The 22,251-nt window shown below is 40.7% G+C and overlaps 1 protein-coding gene and 1 pseudogene across 2 annotated transcripts in view; both read left to right on the top strand.

Moving 5' to 3' along the window:
- LOC310648298 (histone-lysine N-methyltransferase EZH2-like) overlaps positions 1–18,726 on the top strand; it is a 237,098-nt pseudogene extending 218,372 nt beyond the window's left edge. Inside the window, exons 14-20 of the transcript in view lie at positions 2,079–2,204; positions 4,571–4,749; positions 11,504–11,599; positions 16,453–16,534; positions 17,066–17,146; positions 17,253–17,337; positions 18,594–18,726. The product of the transcript in view is annotated as a histone-lysine N-methyltransferase EZH2-like (transcript). The remainder of the gene's footprint in view (positions 1–2,078; positions 2,205–4,570; positions 4,750–11,503; positions 11,600–16,452; positions 16,535–17,065; positions 17,147–17,252; positions 17,338–18,593) is intronic.
- Positions 1–22,251, top strand: part of LOC310648221 (uncharacterized protein) — a gene marked incomplete at its 5' end in the record, with an annotated part of 797,336 nt that overhangs the window by 505,281 nt on the left and 269,804 nt on the right. The gene's annotated exons all lie outside the window — the stretch shown is intronic.

The raw sequence follows: 22,251 nt of genomic DNA, 5'->3' as shown, positions 1-22,251 counted from the left end.
ATAAGCCACTATTTGGGGTTAGATATTGTGAAAAGAAATAGGGGTTTTAAGGTGTCACAAGCCAGTAAAATATCTCAGTTATTAAAGAGATACAATATGGAAATGTGTAAACCAGCAAAAACTCCGATGGCTATGGATTTTAAGGACACTAATGTTGAGAGTCCTGTATTTGATAAGGCTATGTACCAATCTTTGATAGGAAGCCTTATGTATCTTAGTAATTGGACTAGACCTGATATTTCTTACTGTGTAAACCAATTGGCTAGGTACAACAATAATCCAACTGTTAGACACTGGCAATCAGCTAAACGAGTATTAAGGTATTTGAAGCAAACTATTCACTACTCGTTATATCTAGAGCCAAATCATGAGTTAATCCTTACTGCATATGCAGATGCGAGTTTTGCCTCTGATACAAGCACTCGTAAATCTACTTCAGGGTTGGCTGTAATGTTGGGTGATTCTTTAGTTGGATGGAAGTCCATTAGACAAAAACACATAAGCTTATCTACAATGGAGGCTGAATTTGCATGTCTATCAGTGTTATGTACAGAACTGCTAGTGTACAAACAATTATTGTTAGATATGGGTTTAAATGTAAATGATCCATTTATTGTGTATGAGGACAATCAAGCTGCGATAAAGATGGCTAATAATGCTGCAGTAAGAACAAGATCTAAACATACTGATCTTCGTTATTTAAATGTCGGACAATGTATCAAGGACAAATTAATACAGCTAGACTATTGTTCATCTGATGTAAATATTGCAGACCATTTTACGAAGGTACAAAGTGCTGTGAAACACAATGCTAATTGTGAAAGAATGTGCATAAGATTGTAAGATTTATATATTATTCTACCCAAAGGGGAGAATGTTAGGCATATGGTGTTAGCCTACAATGTTGGGTTGAAAATATATTAACCATAATGCTATGTCTTTAAGTTGTTAATTGGCCAATGGGTGTGTAAGTGTTCTCATGGCCATAAGAGGAAGCTAGGAACGTAGCTTCTCTCTCTCTCTGAATTCACTGATCTCTACTATTACTGTTTTTGCTCTGCTGTTGGTTTACTACTGTTGTAAACCTGAACTGTGTATTGACCTCTGGACAGGTAAGAAGACTTTGTAGTTTGGATTACTCTTTGAACTGTTGCTATTGTTTATGACCTGGACTGTTTATTTTTGACTGTGCATTTTTGTTTTTACACCACCCTCAAAGTAAAATACTTTTTGCTTTTTACAACTCAGTGTACTCTTACTGTGTGACTCTTGCTGCTCTCAGTACCCTTCCTTGTCTGTGCAACTCTTTGGTAGCACAAGGAGACCTCTGCACAACAAATTCCTTAACAAAGATACAGCTGAAGAAAGGTTAGCATCTTTAAATTCAACATTGGTTTGTGCTTAAATTGTAAGCCGCCCTGAGTCTTCGGAGAAGGGCGGGATATAAATGGGATGGGAAAAAAAACTTACATCCTGAAATTCTGTTTTTATTTTTTTTAAAAAAATAACATCCAAGCATATTATCCAATCCAGTAAACTTTAGGAGCAAGTGGTTCCAGTATGCACATGAAGACATTTTGCCTCTAAGGGTATTCTGGTTTAGTTTATCTCAGAGGGCTACCCCTTGGTTTGCATGTCCTAAGTGGGAGGAATAGAAACTACAGTGGATCTAGGCTTAGTATAGTATTTTCTGACTTCTAGAAATATAGCAGGGAACTGGGAAGGTTTTGGGCTTGATCCACCTACAGAACGCATAAGTACCTTCTTTGGCAATTTTTATAGTAGACAATGATGGTGTGCCTTTATATTTCCTGCATGGAGGAGGCATCCAGAAGTACCTCATTTTCCATATTCTTTGTTTGGCAAGTGCAGGGAAAGACAGGAGTAATAAAAGATTCTGTTGAAGTGCATGGAATTTAGGTTATTTCTCTTATCTTTTCCCTAAGTTCTTGATATAAAGGGATGTGGGGGCTTTTTTATGTAGTTATTTGGGTGAAAGGGATGAGGATCTCCTTTTATACAATTCAAAAGATTTATAGATTTTTCTGTCCTTAAAAATGCCTAAATTTGTTGTTCAGATGGGTCATCTAATCATGTTTAAAACTACCAGCCGTGTGATCACCCACGCCAGCCTTGTGACAACACATGTCCGTGTGTCATTGCACAGAACTTCTGTGAGAAGTTCTGTCAGTGCAGTTCAGAATGTAAGTGTTGGAGAAATTTTATTTTTTAATATGATTTGAACAATAAGTTGTCTTACTGATGAGGTTTTAAACTTCTTGTGGTAACCTTAACAATGTTTAGCAATAGCAACAGCAATAGCACTTAGAGTTATGTACCACTCCATAGTGCTTTACAGCACTCTTTGAGTGGCTTACAAATGTCAGCATATTGCCCCCAACAATCTGGGTCCTCATTTTACCGACCTCAGAAGGATGGAAGGCTGAGTCAACCTTGGGCAGAGTTAGCCTGCAATACTGCATTGTAACCACTGCGCCACCACTGCTTCTCATCATGCATAGCTGACTTTAAAACAATTTTGGTCAGGTGGCAGGAGGAGGAAGAGGAGGGTTTCACAATTTGCCTTTGTGGTGCCATTTTTTCCCCAAGGGCAGAAAATGGTAGAACGTTCAAGATGGAGTGGTTCCTGTCAGGGGAAAAACTTGTTCAAATGAAACAAGAGACAAGACACAGCAAGAGTCTCACTTTAAGATCCAGAGGTTTATTTAAATTTTAAACAGAAATTCAGTACTTGCATTCAATAACCCATTGCAAAGAAGGCCAATTTGGACAAGCAGTCATAAAGGTGATGGCTTGTGGCCAAGTGGCACCACCCTCATCTCCAAGGCATGTTTTATACTATAGCACTGTGCCCACCCGTGGCTTCTGGAACCACCCAATAGCTGTTCCATTTCCCTTTTCTTGTTAAAAACATCAACACATGACTTTCTGGAACAGCACCTTCACTAGTTCCCTTTTCTTGGAACTGACCACCGAGTTAGTTCCCTATTCTTCTTCATGGTGCCCTGGTTACTGGGCCAATTTCCTGTTCTTCCTTGTCCTTGCTCTAACCACTACTTTCCTCACTACTGTTCCTACACGTATCATTGCAAAACGATCACTCATCAGCAAGACCCAGTTCCTCTATTCTCATACTTTCTTGTTCTGCTTATATTAAGAAATGTGTGCCAGCCACAATCTTTCACCATCTACTGCAAAGGACATAGTTCTCTCTTTTGCTACAGTATATATTTCTCAGCCAGGCACAGACCTTTATTTTAATTTATTAGATAAAGAAATATGTTTGATTCACACAGAAAGAATTATTAAGATATTTTCCCCTTTCACTTTCCTTATTGAGAGCATAGTAGGAGCAAATTGCTAAAGCCCTTTTACCTCATTCCATACTCCCTGTCTAGTTAGATGTATTATTTCCTTTGGTTCTGGGTTGGAGCTATTTAAACCAACAGCTCTGTAATCTGAAACCAGTTGATATTAAGTTTAGTCCTTTCAGAGAAAGAGACTGAGCAGATAGCCATTTCAGACTGAAAAACGTTTTTTAAAAAAACACTCATTGTCAGATTGTCAAATGTAAAATCAACCTTCATTATGGTCAAAGGCCAGCATAAGTTAATTGTTTTCTTATTTAAATTGTAAATAAAATTTAATTAAAATATGCAGTTATTGTGTCAGTCATATCAGCCATTAACATTTCCCTGTGCAGTCATTTTTTCTATAATTGCCACTCCTTTGAAGCTTGTGTTTCTTCATGAAGATCAATAATAATAAATAAGATCCCAGAAGGGAACATTGCCTAATATTTTTGGTATTCTTTTAGAGAAGGTACTTATAGGGAAGTGCATATGTGCAGCCCCCAATTCATAGAAGACAGAGGGATTCAGATTCAGGCCCTTGACTGGCCTCTACAGTCCCTCCAACAGTTGCCTCTGAACTGAAATTTGGTGAAAGAATTTTTTTAATATAAGGGAGTAATAATATTAATTGTATATAATTAAATTTCAAATTCAATTTAAATCAGATTTCATTTTTGTTATTGCCACCTACTTTGTTCTGCTTCCTGTACCTCCCACTTTAGGGAGTTAGTCCGCAAACCACATGTCATTCAAAAGCCAGTTGTGGCCCTTAACCTTCAAAAAGTTGAATGTAGTTCTGAAGGGTTCCCTGCTACATGCCCCCAAATCTTCTGCAGCATATAGGGTTTCTTCAACAAATGTAGGATTTATTGAGGATGAAAAATTCAAAGGAGATTGTCCTAAATCTTTACTGAAAACACTGCAGTTTGAATAGCCTTTTTTTAAAAAAAATAACAGATATCTAAAATGTATGAGCTGCTTTAACATACAGGTACCATGCTACTACCTGAACTTCTCCCAAGACTTACATCCAGATATCCAATGCGAAGGTCCATTTGAAACCCTTTGGGTTTCTGCTTTAGTTTGGTGACTGTACTTTCATTGCCCAGCACTCTAACCTGCACAAAGTTCTGGGCAATCCAGCGATCTGTAACAGGAGTTTAAAAAGTTGATTCAGCTTTCCTTTTTGTTTGAAGGCCAAAACAGGTTTCCTGGGTGCCGTTGTAAAGCACAATGCAATACAAAGCAGTGTCCTTGCTACTTAGCTGTACGTGAGTGTGATCCAGATCTCTGTTTGACATGTGGAGCAGCTGATCATTGGGACAGCAAAAATGTGTCTTGCAAGAACTGCAGCATTCAACGAGGATCCAAAAAGGTGGTTCATCTTTTTATGAACAGATGGCATATTTTATCTTTGTTCATGCCAGACAGCTCTGCATAATATACACTGTGTGCACAATTATTAGGCAAGTGAGTATTTTGACCATATCATCATTTTCATGCATATTTTCCATCTCCAAGCTGTATAAACCTGAATGCTTAGTGGATATAAGCATATCAGGTGATGTGTATTTGTGTAATGAAGTAGGATGTGGCCTAAGGAGATCAACACCCTATATCAAGGTGTGCATAATTATTAGGCAGCTTCTTTTCCTCAGGCAAAATGAGATTTAACTGACTCTGAAAAGTCAAACATTATAAAAAGTCTTTCAGAGGGATGCAGCACTCTTGAAATTGCTAAGATGTTGGGGCGTGATCACAGAACCATCAAAAGTTTTGTTGTAAATAGTCAACAGGGTTGCAAGAAATGTGTTGAGGAAAAAAGAGGCACATTAACTGCCAAAGATTTGAGAAGAACCAAACGTGAAGCTACCAGGAACCAGATGGATGGGCCTGTGGCTGGATCAGTAACGGGCACAGAGCTGCATTTCGACTCAGACGCCAGCAAGGTGGAGGTGGGGTACTGGTATGGGCTGGTATTATTAAAGATGAGCTAGTTGAAACTTTTTGGGTTGAAGATGGACTCAAAATCAAGTCCCAAACCTACTGCCAGTTTTTAGAAGACACTTTCTTGAAGCAGTGGTACAGGAAAAAGTCTGCATCTTTCAAGAAGACAAGGATTTTTGTGCAGGACAATGCTCCATCGCATGCATCGAAGTACTCCACTATGTGGCTAGCCAGTAAAGGCCTTAAAGATGAAAGAATAATGACATGGCCCCTTCCTCACCTGACCTAAACCCTATTGAGAACTTGTGGGTCCTTCTTAAATGGGCGATTTACGGTGAAGGAAAACAGTACATGTCTCTGAACAGTATCTGGGAGGCTGTGGTTGCTGCTGCACAAAACGCTGATCATCAACAGATCAAGAAACTGACAGACTCCCTGAATGGAAGGCTTATGACTATTATTGAAAAGAAGGGTGGCTATGGCTTCTGGTTCTGCGCAGCTAGTGCCACAGCTGAGTGATCGAGACGATCCGAGCCCTACGACTGATTTCTCTCTGTTTGAGGATCGTAAATGGGCCCAAAGCCACCCCAGAGAGGTGGCAAGGAAGGAGGGAAGCCCCACCAATCCTGGGGAGATGGTGGTCGATCCGGACGTCTGCGGAAAGCTCTCCAAAAACCGAAAGAAGAAAGGCTAGCGTCATTCATGACTCTAGCCCAAGCTACATGCAGCTGAAGCCAAAATGCACTAAACTAAGCGTGATTATAAACAGTGTGCGTGAACTGGGTAAGTATATTGATTTTCTCTCTTCTACCTGACTGATTTCCTGAGAAAAAAAGAAAAAATCCCAGAAGTAAAAATCCTCTGAAACGGGGGGGGTGTCTTTGTTCCACCCTCCTCTAAATGGAAGCGGTGAATTAAGTTTATGGGGGAAAAATACAGAAAATTGAAAGATGGACTGGTGCTGACATCTAGTGGTGGATGAAAATACTGCCCTAAATACACAGCCCAGAAAGAAAAGCCTGTTGTGACCTTCAGGGCTTTGATTAAATAAAGAGCAGTTGTAACAAAAGAGAAGAAAACATTGTGGACTATCTACAAAGTGAGAACTATAAAACTTAGAAAAAATTGACCTTCCTGGATTATAAATATTTTTTAAATTGTGACTTTAAAAGTGATTGGCAGAGAAAGGATTTTTGGTTATTATGGAGCATCAGAGATCTGCAGAAAGAACATATCAAGAAAAAATAAATACTTACCAGGAGGAAATGTATGTTCTGTTACAACAAATGCAAATGATATTAGCTTCAAACCATGAGGAAATTAAAAATGAATTTGAAAATTTAAATGAATGCATTCTCAGTTTAACATCACAACAATTAAATGATCAGAAAACAAAAAAGAGAGATCATGTAAAGCAGACAACTGAATACAAACTAGTGGAGACTCAAGTGCAGAAGGACTTACAAGAAACATTGAACATGGAAAAGATAACTTGTACTGTAAGACCACAAAGTAAATTTGAGGATAAGGAAAAAGATTTGACAAAATGGACTGCTGAGCTGTTGGGAGTACCACAAGAAATGGGGAGACAAGGGATGGTGAGAGAAATCTTCAATGAATATGAAGGGGCAATTTTTTTTTACAAACACATGATGTTTAATTTGCCTATTATATCCACAACAACATTTGTAAGATTATGGAAAGACTCTTTGATTCAACGGAATATATTGATTGGGAAAGATGCTTGGCAAAAGAAGAGGGCTAAAGTGAGAATTGAGGAATTAGATGATGGGGTGTATCAGACGGAATATTTGAAAATTAAACACTTGTTTGAATATGGCTGAAGAAATAGAAAGATTTTAGTTTAAGAGGGATGAACCCTCCAAGTAAGACAGTATTTTTACTTTTCTCTTTTTTATTTTGTTTTTTGATACGAGAAATATAAAAATGTTTGGGATGATCAGTATAAAGGAAATGTTTTAGACATTTAAATGTAATTGATTTTAAGAAAATTCCAATGGATAACTAAAAAGGGGATTTTTTTTAATAGAGTTAAAAGATTAGGTGATTGGATTTATTAAATGGAACATTTAAAGATTAAACATAGGTTTAATTATGGGTAAAAACAACAGAAAAAAATGGAAATAAGTGTATACTAGTTCAAGAGAGATACGTATTTTAAGTAGTATATTATTTTCTTTTTTCTCCCCTTTTTTCTTTTTTTCTCTTACGTCTTTTCTTTTTCTGTTTTTCTTTTGTGTCTTTTTCCTACTTATTTTTTAAGACACAAAAATAGATATAAATACTTTAAGGTAATTAACTCTGGGAAAATTTTAACCAGTAGAAATGTTTTGAACTTTGTATGGAAAATAAATTTAAATAAGAATTGTAAACAGGATTCATGACGAGGCAACCAAGATGACCAGATAGAAAAGAAGCATGATATTGATGTGATTATTATTGGTAGAAATTTTAGAAAAATCTTTATATTTGTTACCTATCAAATCAATAAAATGTCATGGTTCTGATGAATGAAATTCTTCAAAGTAATTCAAGGCATTTTTACCTTAAAGAATCTTTATTCGAGTAGCATAGCTTCGGCACATACATGGTCGAAGCCGAAATCTGAATTCCCCTCCCCTAAACACATAGTATCAAAGCACAATTCCCTCCTCTGATTAAACAGTTATAAATCACATTCTCCAATTAGTTTGAAATGCAAGCTTTCCCTTCCGTTCTCCAACCCGCCATTTCTTTATCATCTCTTATTTCAAAAACCCCTGAATTGTTATGTCTAACTAACTCCCATTACATTCCTCCTCCTCCCCCAGTATCATCTAATTCTAAGTGTAAATCATAGGAAACAAAAAGGCTGCATCTCCCTATGTTGTCAAAGCAAGAACATCCGAAGTTAGCAGCATTCACATAAGAATTGTATTAATTTAAGGTTGCAAAAAGAATAATATTGGAAGAAAATCAAGCAAAGCTAATGTGTGGACTTTGGAATATAGAAACTATTAGTGATTACTTTGTAAACATAAACCCAGACAACACGCTGTTTACCAAATAGCAAGGTGTTTATGTTAAAAAATCAATAACATATTTTTGAAAAAAAGAAAAGGGTGACTATATTGGTCACTGATTATTTTTTTTTGAAATGTCAGAAATCTTCATTTGTACATTTGAGTTTATTATTCTCACTTTAACAGATGCAAATAAACGAGTGAGATGGGCAAATTTTCATTTTCCATTTAGTCACATAATAATTCTACACACTAATAGTTGCCCAATACATTGAGGGAAAAAATATTTGATCCCCTGCTGATTTTGTATGTTTGCCCACTGACAAATGATCAGTCTATAACTTTAATGTTAGGTTTATTTTAACAGTGAGAGACAGAATAACAACAACAAAAAATCCAGAAAAACGCATTTCAAAAGAGTTATAAATTGATTTGCATTTTAATGAGTGAAAGACGTATTTGACCCCTTCGCAAAACATGACTTAGTACTTGGTGGCAAAACCCTTCTTGGCAATCACAGAGGTCAGACGTTTCTTGTAGTTGGTCACCAGGTTTGCACACATCTCGGGAGGTATTTTGTCCCACTCCTCTTTGCAGATCCTCTCCAAGTCATTAAGGTTTTGAGGCTGTTTAGCAGCTTGAACCTTCAGCTCCTTCTACAGATTTTCTATGGGATTAAGGTCTGGAACTGGCTAGGCTACTCCAGGACCTTAATGTGCTTCTTCTTGAGCCACTCCTTTGTTGCCTTGGCCATGTGTTTTGGGTCATTGCCATGCTGGAATACCCATCCATGACCCATTTTCAATGCCCTGGCTGAGGGAAGGAGGTTCTCACCCAGGATTTGATGGTGTTTGATGGTGGGGATGGTGTTCTTGGGTTCATAAGCAGCATTCCTCCTCCAAACACAGCGAGTTGAGTTGATGCCAAAGAGCTCGATTTTGGTCTCATCTCACCACAACACTTCCACCGAGTTCTCATCTGAATCATTCAGATGTTCATTGGCAAACTTCAGACAGGCCTGTACATGTGCTTTCTTGAGCAGGGGAAACTTATGGATGCTGCAGGATTTCAGTCTTTCACGGCATAGTGTGGTACCAATTGTTTTCTTGGTGACTATGGTCCCAGCTGCCTTGAGATCATTGACAAGATCCTCCCGTGTACTTCTGGGCTGATTCCTCACTGTTCTCATGATCATTGAAACTCCACGAGGTGAGATCTTGCATGGAGCCCCAGTGTCAACTCTAAAAATGAGTATGGCTGTGGCCATTTTCCCTATTCATTTTCGGTTGACACATGGAATGGAGGGAGGGTGCTTGCCAGCTGCTTCACTAGTCTAAATAAACTTTTATCCCGTGGGAACCAAGGTCATCGGCTGCTCCCCAGACTGCAGGCTGGGTGTTGTGTAAAAAGCCACGAAGAAGATGTATTGGGGAACGTAGTTGTTTGCATAGCCTTAGGGGTGGGATTTTTAACTTTGTATTGGGGAATTGTTACATGTGTCTCCAGACTTGGTTTCACTTTTTTTTTAAATAGTTATTTTATTGGTTTTTATTTTATTTATTTATTTATTTATTTAATTTGTATACCGCCCTTCTCCTGAAGGACTCAGGGCGGTGAACAGGGCAATACATAAAAACAAGATACAAAAATTAAAAATTATTAAAAAGTAATTAAACAGTAATTAAACAGCATTAAAATTATAGACTGATCATTTCTTTGTCAGTGGGCAAATGCACAAAATTAGCAGGGGATCAGATAATTTTTCCCTCACTGTAATTGTGCACACATAGATATTCTCCTAAGAAAGCCAAAACCTCACATTTACTTTCTTAAATATTCAGGTTTGAGGCTTATTAACATTTTGGATTGACCAAGAGCACTGTAGTTGTTCAATAAGAAAATTAATCCTCCAAAATATAACTTGCCAATAATTGTGCCCAGTTTATAGAGCATGGAGACTTCACACAGAAAAGGGAAGATGGTTTTTACATAACCTTTCCCTGATTTATACTGCTTAGTTTATTTGGGAATAATCTGAGGCTGGGTTTTTGTTTGAGGGGGGGGAGGCTGATTATCAAATTAGATTTGCAAACCATTTTGTTTTTATTACCACGTTTGCAATGACAGGATGTGTGAAACTGCATTTTCAGAACTTGTATATTGCTTCTCAGTAGACAGTTAACACACACTATTGGAAGTGAAGTTATCAGATGCTTGTATATTGATGCTTGCATGGTCAGCCATCTGTAACACTGCTCTAACAGAGAAACTACCTGTTCTACATTAGGGTTGGCACATAAATATATTAGTTTATCTTAGCCAGCAAAAAATGTGCACATCTAAGGTTGCTTCTTTTATTTTAACAGAAATTAAGCAATGTAGAATAAATCCAGTGGTAGAAAACAGGAGATTCTGTAACAACAGTTGCTTCTGGAAGGTCTTACCATGTTTAGTTTATGTAAAAAAATATGAGATGTTGATAATACACAATATAATCATATTTGTTTCTATAAGTTAGTGGAATTTTAAATGAAATGCCACATACTAGCTTTTATGTCATAATTAAAAACTTGCTGTAGGGGCTTTTCATGGCACAGTACTTGTCCAGATCCTATTCATGTCAATGGACTTGTACAGAACCTCCTTGTAGATGATAAAGTACCATTGATGCAAAACCAATAAGCTTTGAGTGAAATGCTGCTCCTATACTAGGTATAGTTTTAACTGACACATGCCCCATTTGATACTGTTGCAGTTTTGAAATAACTGCATACAGTATTATGTAGATATCAACTTTTAAAATGAAGGAAGTTCTGAAGGTTTTACAGCTGCTGTAAACATTTCAAAAGACTAATTGAAAAATTGGGGAGGGATGGCGAATACTTTAGTGTGGATTCAATGGAAGATCACAGAAGCACCATTTGTGTTTCAAAACTATTTTCTGAGCATGCTGCTGTAAATGTCTATGAGTCTGCATGCCAGTACTTCACTATTTACATGAGCAGTCACTCAAAATAAAAAACCCTTTATTGATTGTTGGCCAACTACTATGATTGGTTTTTGTTCCTTTTAATATTGCATAGTATGTATTTTGTTAGAATTAAGTACCTTCTCAGTTTTATTGGTTTGTTTAAAGCATCTGCTTTTTCATTCTGCTAGCATTTGCTGCTAGCACCTTCTGATGTGGCAGGCTGGGGGATTTTCATTAAGGATCCAGTGCAGAAAAATGAATTCATCTCTGAATATTGTGGTGAGGTAAGAACAACTGTTTTGTATAGTTAGTATTCTTATAATACTGTATTCCAATTTTGAGTGAAGTACTTTGTTTATTTATTATTTATTCATTATTTGGGATTTATATACTGCCCCTCTCCCGAAGGACTCGGGGTGGTGTACAGGGCAATTAAAACACAATATACAGCACATAATATACAAAAATTAAAATAAATTAAACCAAATAGCCCAAGCAATAAAACACGTTCTAAAATTTAAAATTTGGAATTTAAAATCTAAAACCCCAATCCCTCAGTCCAGGCCGGCAAGTTCAAATAACCAAGTCTTCAGGTCGCAGCAAAAAGAGCGAAGGTCGGGAGCCATCCGGAACTCAACAGGAAGCTGGTTCCAGAGGGCAGGCGCACCCACAGACAATGCTCTCCCCCTGGGGGCTGCCAGTCAACATTCCCTGACCGACGGCACCCTGAGGAGACCCTCTCTATGGGAGCGCACAGGATGATGGGAAGTTAAGGCCGGCAAAAGGTACTCCCGTAAATAATCCGGACCCATGCCATTTAGGGCTTTATAGGTCATCACCAGCACCTTGAATCTCACCCGGAAGACAACTGGAAGCCAATGCAGCTCGTGGAGCAGAGGTGTTACATGGGAGTATCGGGAGACCCCCATCACAACTCGCACGGCCGCATTCTGCACCAGTTGGAGCCTCCGAGTGGTATTCAACGGCAGCCCCATTTAGAGAGCATTGCAGTAGTCTATCCGAGAGGTCACGAGCGCATGAGTGACTGTGCGTAGGGCATCTCGGTCCAAATAGGGCCGCAACTGGAGCACCAGGCGAACCTGGGCAAAAGCCCCCCTGGTCACAGCTCCTATATGATCGTCTAAACAGAGCTGGCAGGGAAGCTACCCTCTCTCAAAGAAGCAGTTATTACCACCTGGAGCCAGCCTCGTGTCCCCTCCTGAGCTGCATAAACCAGCCAGGAGGGGCATGAGTCCAATAAACACGTGGTGGAACTCAGCCTCCCCATGATCCTGTCCACTTCTTCCAGAGTCACAGGATCAAATTCTTCCCAAGTAATGTTCCCAAGACCGCTCAATTCCCCATCGTCAGACTCCACCCAGTCGGAGTCCAGACCAGCCCGAATTCGAGCGATTTTATCTGCCAGATATTGACTAAACTCCTCGGCACGACCCTTCAGGGGCTCCTCCCTCACCTCCTGATTCAGGAGGGAGCGAGTCACCCTAAACAGGGCAGCCGGGCGATTATCTGTGGACACGATGAGGGCAGCGAAGTAATTGGACTTCGCTGCCTCCATCGCTGCGAGATAAGACATCGTAAAGGTTCTTAACTGCAATTGATCAGACTCAGACCGGCTGGACCTCCAACAGCTCTCTAGGCTCCGTCTCTGACGCTTCATCTCCCGGAGCTCCATGAAAAACCATGGTGCCCGCCAGGATCTGCGCCGGGTCAGGGGCCGCATGGGAACAACACGGTCGAGTGCCTCCATGGCCGCCCTTTCCCAGGCTTCCACTAAGGCATCGACCGGGCTGTGAGCGAAGATGGCAGGCACAGATCCAAGCGCCTCCTGGAACCGTTCAGGGTCCATTAAGCGCCTGGGATGGAACCACCTGGTCGGTTCCATAACCCCGTGACGGAGGGGGGGCGAAACAGAAGGCCAGCCACAGGAGGTGATGATCGGTCCATGACAGGGGTGTAATAACTGGAGATCCCCCTCCCAGATCATCAAGCCACCGTCCAGATAGAAAAAGAAGATCGAGTGTGTGACCCTCCCCATGAGTCGGGCCCTGAATTATTTGGGTCAGGTCCATGGCCGTCATGGAGGCCATAAACTCCCGAGCCAACCCCGACGAACCTCCCATGGATGTCAGGTTAAAACCCCAGAACCATAAGTCTGGGGAACTCAACCGCCAACCCAGAGAGGGTGTCGAGGAGCTTGGGCAGGGCTGCTGCTACACAGGTAGGTGAAAGATACGCCAGCAACAAACCCAACTGAGCCCCAGGGCCACATCTCAGGAGGAGCGACTCACACCCGAATATCTGAGTAACGGTAGCCTCCCGCGGACACAAGGTCTCCCTTACAACCACCGCAACACCCCCACCCCTTCCCTGAGCCCGAGGCTGGTGAAGCACATGGAAACCTGGTGGGCAAAGTTCATTCAGAGGGACACCTCCCTCTGGGCCCAATCAGGTCTCCGTGATGCAAGCCAGATCAGCACGCTCCTCCTCAACCAACTCTTGGATAAGGGGAGCCTTATTAACTACTGATCTGGCATTGAAGTACACCAGCCTGAGCTCAGGGGCCTGCTCATCCCCGCTCCCGGAAACATGGGGCAAATCTGGGGGGTCAAAGCGCGCCACCTCTTGAAGATACACCAAAATTCTTGAGAATTCTTCTAAACAGCTATATCTTTTTTCAAATGTATATCCTTTATAAGTAATGTGGGAGAGATAATAGGTTCAGGTCAAGTTTGGGAGCATTTCAGCTCTTTTTTTTCTCTCAGACACAAAACAGAGGTCCACGAGGATGACACAAATAGAGAAGCAGGAATAGACACACAGAGGGAGACACCTCTTCTTCACCTCCCCTCAGTATTCAAGTGATGATAAAAATAATTTTATTGACTTGGAGTAAAAACCCTTCTGTAGAAAAATTACTCGAAGCCCCTTTCTCTGCATAACCTTATATACAGATTATTGGAGAAGGTAGGATTGATTTTGGTAGGATTCCTCTCCACCCCCTCACATTTCAAGTTACTGTATTTTCCAGCGTATAAGACGACTGGGCGTATAAGACGACCCCCGACTTTTGAGAAGATTTTCAAGACTTTTCGTCTTATACGCTGGAAAATACTTACATGCCAGTTGCTAAGTGTCCGACACAAGCCCGATTCAGCCCCGTCTGATGCAGATGGTGCAAAGCCTCCCTTTTGAAGCCCAAAGGGGCTTTTCCTTCCACCCACCCTTTGGAATAAACGCAAGAGCTGCGTTCACACGACGCGCTCTTCCAGGCCAGACTCTGCAAATGGCACGCCAGAAGCCGCAACCACCACGGGAACTCTGAGTCCCCGCCTTTCGGCAGCCTGCACGGCTAAGCGCAATCCAGCTTTGAGAGCACATTTGCAGACGGAGCAGCCGCCGCGTCTGGAGCCAAGCCCCGCCCAGGAGGCGGTCGGCCAGGCAGGCCCGGAAGACACGCTGGAGAGCCGGGCTTGGGGCGGCCATGCCGAGGCCGGCTGGCGAGGGCCGCTGCGTGGTCTGCGGGCAAGAGGGGCGCCAGGCCAAGTAACGCTGTCCAGACTGCCGGGAGAGATAGCGGGTAGCAGGGCGCGCTCTGCTTATGCTCAGATACCGCTTGGGTGAGGGGGAGGGGCTTCTTGCCGCTCCTGGAGTCTGGCATTTGCAAGGGGGAGGGGGAGGGGCTTAGAGGCTCTTGGGGGTGGGAAGGGAGAGTCACGTTGGAGGGGGGACTGGACTAAGGAGGCTTGAAGTTGCTTTGCAAGAACGGGGGCGCTCGATTGATTTATGTACTATTTTCCGGCGTATAAGACGACTGGGCGTATAAGACGACCCCCCAACTTTTGAGAAAATTTTCATGGGTTAAAAAGTCGTCTTATATGCTGGAAAATACGGTAAATAAACATCTTGCTCAATCGATTTGGGTAGATGGGAACTTCCCTTCTGAAAATCAGTGGGGTTAAGGAGTCCAACTTCTTCTAACAGCTTTTCCAGTGGAATATTCCTCTCCCCCATCCAAATATATAGAAATGCTGCTTATTTAACTTGCTAAGTGGGAAATAGTGTGACAATAATGTACCTCTTAATCTACAAATATCTTGGGCCCTATTAACTGTAAACAGATGTGGAAATTCCAATCTTTAATTTTTACTTGAATTAAAATGAGAAGGTGGCAGGCAGCACTGTGAAGTGCAGTGTGTAGTACCATGTTTATTTGCAAGAAAGCCTTTGGTACCCATTGACATTAAAACAAATGGTAAAGTTAACTCCAGACCACTGTTCTGAGGACCCTCTTGGCAGGGCGGTGGGGGGAATACTAAGCTGAGGTTGTAGGGGAAGCATACTGGAATGGAGGAGGGACTGGAGGCAGGAATGGCTTCACCAGTTTGCTTTCTAGTAAATGAGCATTTTGTAACTTGCCATATTCAAGACAGTCTTTTGAAGAGAGTAGCCACAACTTGCTTAACATGCAGAACAAAATTCAAAACTACCTCTTAGGCCATATAAGATAAAGAATGCTTTCCTTGTATTTTGATAGACAACTTCCAATGTCTAAAAGATGGATTCAGCACCAGCGGCTAACCCACCCAAGACCAAATATCAGCAGTTCTCAAACTGTGGGTCCATCCTCCTAGGGTCACAAGCAATTTATATAGGTTGTGGGGATGTTTTCCCCCCTTAAAGTTGATAAGATAAATCAGGAGCACTTTCAATAGTTGCTTGTGTTTTGCCTGAGCAAGCAAAGAGGAAAGCTCAGAGCAAGTTTTGAGATATGGCCAAACTCATGGAACTCTGTCCCTTTGTCAAAACCATTCACTATTTAAAGCATTGAGATTGGCAGATGGTTTCTTGTTGATATCTGGAATATCTGTGGAAATATAGCATGTTAGTGAAGCTCAGTAACTATTTTTGCCCAACCTTGATTCGAATTTAATTAGACAACTTTATTTAGAGAGGAAATGCAGAAAATCTTATAATTTTGAAGGAGGTTGTGGTATCAGTTTGAGAAGCCCTGCCATAGGCAAAAGGTTGTAGCAGAATACATTAGGAGAACAGTTTACTTCCAATAGAAAATAGGTTCAGCATGTTATCAGAGCCATCTTTTAAATATTATTTTCAGATTATTTCTCAGGACGAAGCAGACAGAAGAGGGAAAGTCTATGATAAATACATGTGCAGCTTTCTATTCAATTTGAATAACGGTATGTGTATTGTCCTTAAACTTCCTCTATTTTATTCACATTTCTTAAATACTGGATATACAGTAATACTAATGCTGCTTCCAGTCACCTCATTAGAATTGCTAAAATTTTAAGTTTGAAGTTCAATCTTCATGGTGGAAGTAACAAATTATTTCAATGTTCAATTTTATCAAGAATTGAAGACCTAATACTGTATACAATTGTGAAAAAAACATTCTTTTATAGGTGGTGTGATCAGCAAAGATGGCACATTATGAAAACTGGACAAGTGTTAATTGACAAAAATACCCAAAATGTTTGAAAGGAAGCATTTAAACATTATGTAAGATATGTGATGGGATACAAATATGTACTTGTCATGAGTTATTATAATGCAGAAGAAGTTTGTATGCCAAATCAGCAATTAAAGTATAATTCAAGTGGCAGATAGCTGCAAAGCTTTTCTTGCAGAATAAGACAGCATTTTCTAAGAATATTACTATATTTCCTACACTTCAGTCAGTTGTGAAATTGTCTATTGTTTTTATTTAGATTTTGTGGTTGATGCAACACGAAAGGGTAACAAAATAAGATTTGCAAACCATTCAGTCAATCCCAACTGCTATGCAAAAGGTGAATATTTATACCGCAGGAGTATAATGAGCAAGTAATTCTCACATACTTTTTAAGCAGAAGGTATTTGTAAAGCCTTTCTTCAACTTCACTTTTTCTTTTACAGTTATGATGGTTAATGGAGATCACAGGATAGGCATATTTGCTAAGAGAGCTATTCAGACTGGTGAAGAGCTGTTTTTTGATTACAGGTAGGGCTAGTAATGCTAAAACCTAAGTTGGGGTAACAATACATTCCAGTATTTAGGTAATGAGTATACTTTTACTAGCTATTAATAATTGATTGCAAAAAATATCTGTACTCAGGTAAGTTTCATAAATTGTTGGATGTAGGGATAACTTCATTTCTATAGTGCCTTTTTGTGCAGTAGAATTCTTGGGGTGACTGGACATTTTGTGTAAAACAGAAAAAATGAACTTATAATTTATGGTTTTGATGAAAAGACATGACAGATTATAGAACAGTGGTGGCGAACCTATGGCATGGGTGCCAGAGGTGGCACTCAGAGCTCTCTCTGTGGGCACCTGTGCCATGCCCCAGAGGTGGCAACTGTCCCTCTTCAACCAGCCGCCTGCTAATTCGCCGAGGTCCCACGTGGCTGAATGCATTCCGGCACGGCTGGTTTCCCTCCCCCCATCCCATCCCTCCTGGCCTCACATGCTCTCCTTTTCCCAGGCACGACCCACTGCATCACCTCCTCAGCTGTTGGCTGACCATCCATCTTGGAGGCGGCTTCTTTGAACTGCTGGTGATGGGCTGCGGAGCCCCAGAGTGTGCCTGTCAAGGGGCCGGCAGGGTGTGGCTACTGACAGACACCGTTGGCCATGCGCTTGCTGGCCTCTGTGTGCGGAGGCCAATGGTGTCAGGCAGCAGCTGCCCCAGCCCTTGCCTTGCCCCATGGCAATGGCACCCCCACCCTGCCTCGCCTCACCCCACAAGATGAGTCTCCTGCCTACCATCCCACCTGCCAGAGACCTCTTGGATGTCCCCCAACCTTGCCCAACCCCCACAGGTATCCCTCCCCACGAGCAACATTGAGGTGACCACACCCACCTTGGCCACACCCACCCAATCTTCCATGACCACCGCAGCCACACCCACCCAGTGGGCCACACCCACCTGGCACCCAGCGATAAGTGGGTTTTGGATTTCAGTTTGGGCACTCGGGTCTCTAAAAGGTTCACCACCACTGTTATAGAAAGAAGTCATTACGTAACTTTAAGAGAGGTTAAACTATAATTGTATTTGTAACTGCTGTAAAGAATATCAGAACCCACTTTATATTTCTACTTCCACTTTTTTGCACTTTTAGCTTTCCCCCCCTTTTCCATTCTCTTTTAGTTTGTATTAGTTATTATTAACATTTTTAATAAAATTTTATTAAACAGAATTCTTGAGTCACTTTGTCTTAAAGTCAAATGCAAATGATTTTCCTTTGTATTCTAGATACAGTCAGGCTGATGCCCTCAAGTATGTAGGTATTGAAAGAGAAATGGAAATCCCTTGATACCAGCTACCTCACCTATAAAACAGCTGCCTTATCTTCAAAAGTTTCTAGTAATGTGGGTAATTTTATTTTTAAAAAAATTGAATGCAATTTGGAATGCAAAATTTGCAAAGTACTGTACCTGTAATTTATAGTGACAGATTTTAAAAATCAACTTTTTATTGCCTTTTCACCAGCTGCAACATGTTTTTAACCACTGAACTTTTGCAATAATGCAGTGTGGTATACTTTGTGAACCTTGAATAAAGCCTAGATTTGACGTAATAGCCTTTCAAGAAACCTGGCTAACCGAAGTGGATGAACCAGTACAATTGCCAGGCTTTCAGGGATGGGCCTCCCCAGCCCTAAAAACAAAGAACAAAGGGAGACCATCTGGTTGGCTATGCATTCTTATAAAGCAAGAGTTGCAATGGCAGGGAGAGAAATTATATAACGAAGATAAGTATCCGTACTTTCTAGCTGTCAAATTTGAATATGACCAGTTTGAGTTAATATTGGTAAATGTGTACATTCCTACAAGCACATCCCAGCACTATAATTCTGAATATTGGATGGGCTTGGAAGTTATCTTAGAAGATATATCTATACTGTACCCTCAGTCCATAGTGGTATTATTAGGAGATCTGAATGCTAGACTGGGTCCCTCTCTGTATGAGCTTGCCCAGAAGAAGGGAATACCAGGGGAGTTCTTTGATAACCATCCTCAGTGGCTTTCGAGAGACTGTAAAACTAATGCCGCTGGCCTGCTCCTAGTCTCCTTAATTTTTAAGGGTAATCTCCAAATTTTGGGAGGTAGGGACAAGAATTATACATACCCTTATACATACCACTCAGCCAATGGATCTCTTTTGTGTGTCTAGAGATAAGGCTGACCTCTTCTCAGAGGTCACAGTACACCTTAGCGACAATAGCGACCATCAGCCTGTAAGTGTGACATTGCGAGGCCGCTCAGATTTAAGACCATATAACATGGCTGACAGATGGCTCACCAAAAAGGTAGAGGTGACCCAAAATAAAAGGTTAATTTGGGCCAAAGTTGATACTAAGGCAATATTAGAATGCCTTAAAACAGAGAATGCTACTAAGTGGGCTAGAACAATACAGTCATCAACTACTGACTGAATGTCAGCCTTCAATGCATTCTCCAATCTTTGTAACATACTGAAGAAACACCTAACAGCTAAACCTACTACAAAAAGAGCCCAAGTGGGTAGACCTCGCTGGTTTGATCCTGATTGCCAGCAACAGAAAAAGAAATTGAAGGCAGCCATGAGGCTTGCCCAGAGGAATCCTACTGCCCATATACAAGCTAAGATGCTGCACACAAGAAGGGAATATAAAAAAACTATATCATTAAAGAAAAAACGTTTTGCCATTTCAATCTGGTCAGAACTTGAGTTGGCTGCCAGAAGTCATAATTCAATATTATTTTGGCACTCTGTAGCAGGTATCCTGAAGGAACGGAGATTTGCATTTGACATACCAATCTCTGCCACGGACTGGGAGAATTATTATCAGTGCTTGTTTGCCCCCACCGAACCGGTAAAGAAATTATTTTTAAACAGTGATGTGGTAAATCCTAGAACTCTCCCCCCTTGGCCACCAGTCTCAGAAAAGGAGATACAGTCCATCATTAAAAGCTTAAAGAGCAATAAAGCCCCAGGCGAGGATTTTTTACCAGCAGAATTATTTAAGAAATTTCCCAACTGGTGGGGCCCTGTATTAGCAGGTCTTTTTACACACATAAATAACACCTGCCATATACCAGATCGGTGGAAGATGGCAATAGTTGTCCCCATATATAAAAAAGGGAATAAAAAGGATCCTAGTAATTATAGGCCCATCAGCCTGATTGACATTGTAGCAAAAATATATGCTAGGTACCTTTTGAACAGAATTGAAATCTGGGTAGAGGAAAACAACATCCTCACAGAAGAACAAGCAGGTTTTAGACAAAACAGATCTACTATTGAAAACTGCTTTCTCTTGAACCATCTAATTGCCAAATATGCCTATAAGAGGAGACCCCTGTTTGCTGCTTTGATAGACCTTACAGCAGCATTTGATATGGTAAATAGAGACGTACTATGGAGTAAATTGACATCTCTTAAAATAGAACCCAGACTCCTGGCTTTGATTAAAGCCCTTTACACAAGTACCTGTTTGAGGGTGCGGTATGGGGTTAATGGGGCCCTGACTAACAGGATTCACACAAATAAAGGGATAAGGCAAGGGTGTATCCTGGCCCCATTATTATTTAGTTTATACATCAATGACTTGCCAGGGTTAATGAAGGATACCATGGTACACATGCCGATGATCCTAAATACTTACTGTAACAGCTTGCTTCATGCTGATGATATGATTTTATTATCATACTCACAAGTAGGATTACGTAGGCTATTAAGAAGATTCAGCTCTTATTGCCAGGATAACTCCCTAATCATTAGCAAATCTAAATCGAAAATAATGGTGTTTGGAAGAAACCATCAGAGACATAAGTGGCAATTAGATGGTGAACCAATTGAGCAGGTTAATACCTTTGTATATTTGGGAGTAACTTTTTCCAAGACTGGATCTTGGGCCTGCCATCATCAACGGAGTACATTTAGAGCAAAAGCCCGTTTGAATTTATTGCTCAAACTAAAGAACCATAGTTACCCAGGGTCCCTAGCTCCATTACTCAAGGTTTATAAGGCTAAGGTTACCACAATGCTCTTGTATGGAGCAGAAATTTGGGGTCTTTACTCAACCACAGTTTTAGAACAAACACAGTCCCAGCATCTGAGATGTATTTTGGGTGTAGATCCAAGAACATCTGTTGCAGCAGTTAGAGCTGAATTGGGAATTCATACAATTCAGGCATTATCTAAAATTAGAGCTTATAACTACTGGTGCAAAGTTAATGAAATGGAGACTGATAGACTCCCCAAATTATGCCTACTAGAGCAAATAAAACTACAATCACAAATCTTCTGGATCACCAAACTAACAAATTTTGCAAGAAGCTGTGGCCTTCCTGTTTCTTGCGTAACAGGAGAACAATCTAAAAAAAGAGTTGCCCAAAGAATTAAGGATATAGAAGCACAAACTGATATAGCTATCCTTAGTAAGGTGGGTAACTTGAAATGGCTGTGTAAATACAAATGTACTTTTCAAGTGGACAGTTATTTGAAGTTACAACTCCCAAAACATCTTAGGGAGATATTTACGAGAGCGAGATTCAAACAGCTTGACACAATGGTCAGATATGGGAGATTTCATGCTATACCGTACAATGAGCGTCTCTGCATTTGCGGAGCGGCAGAGGTAGAGGACCTGGCTCACATCCTATTTGACTGTTGTCTGTATAAGAGGGTGAGAGACAGGTATCTTGGTCTATATACCAAACGAATGACCCATTGGGATCCCCATATCAAAATAACTTATCTTATGTCCGGTCAGAACTTGAAAATAACATTTAACGTAGCACAGTATTTAAACAAAATGATCCGGTTAAGATCTGCATATGTGGGACTGATTGGGGTAGATTGCAAGGGCGACTCCGAAATATAATGTTATCATATTTTATCTATATCTTAAATTTGTATTTTATTA

This window comes from Vipera ursinii (assembly GCF_947247035.1).
Source record: "Vipera ursinii genome assembly, chromosome: W".
Lineage (NCBI taxonomy): Eukaryota > Metazoa > Chordata > Lepidosauria > Squamata > Viperidae > Vipera > Vipera ursinii.
This window is presented reverse-complemented; position numbering and strand designations above follow the sequence as displayed.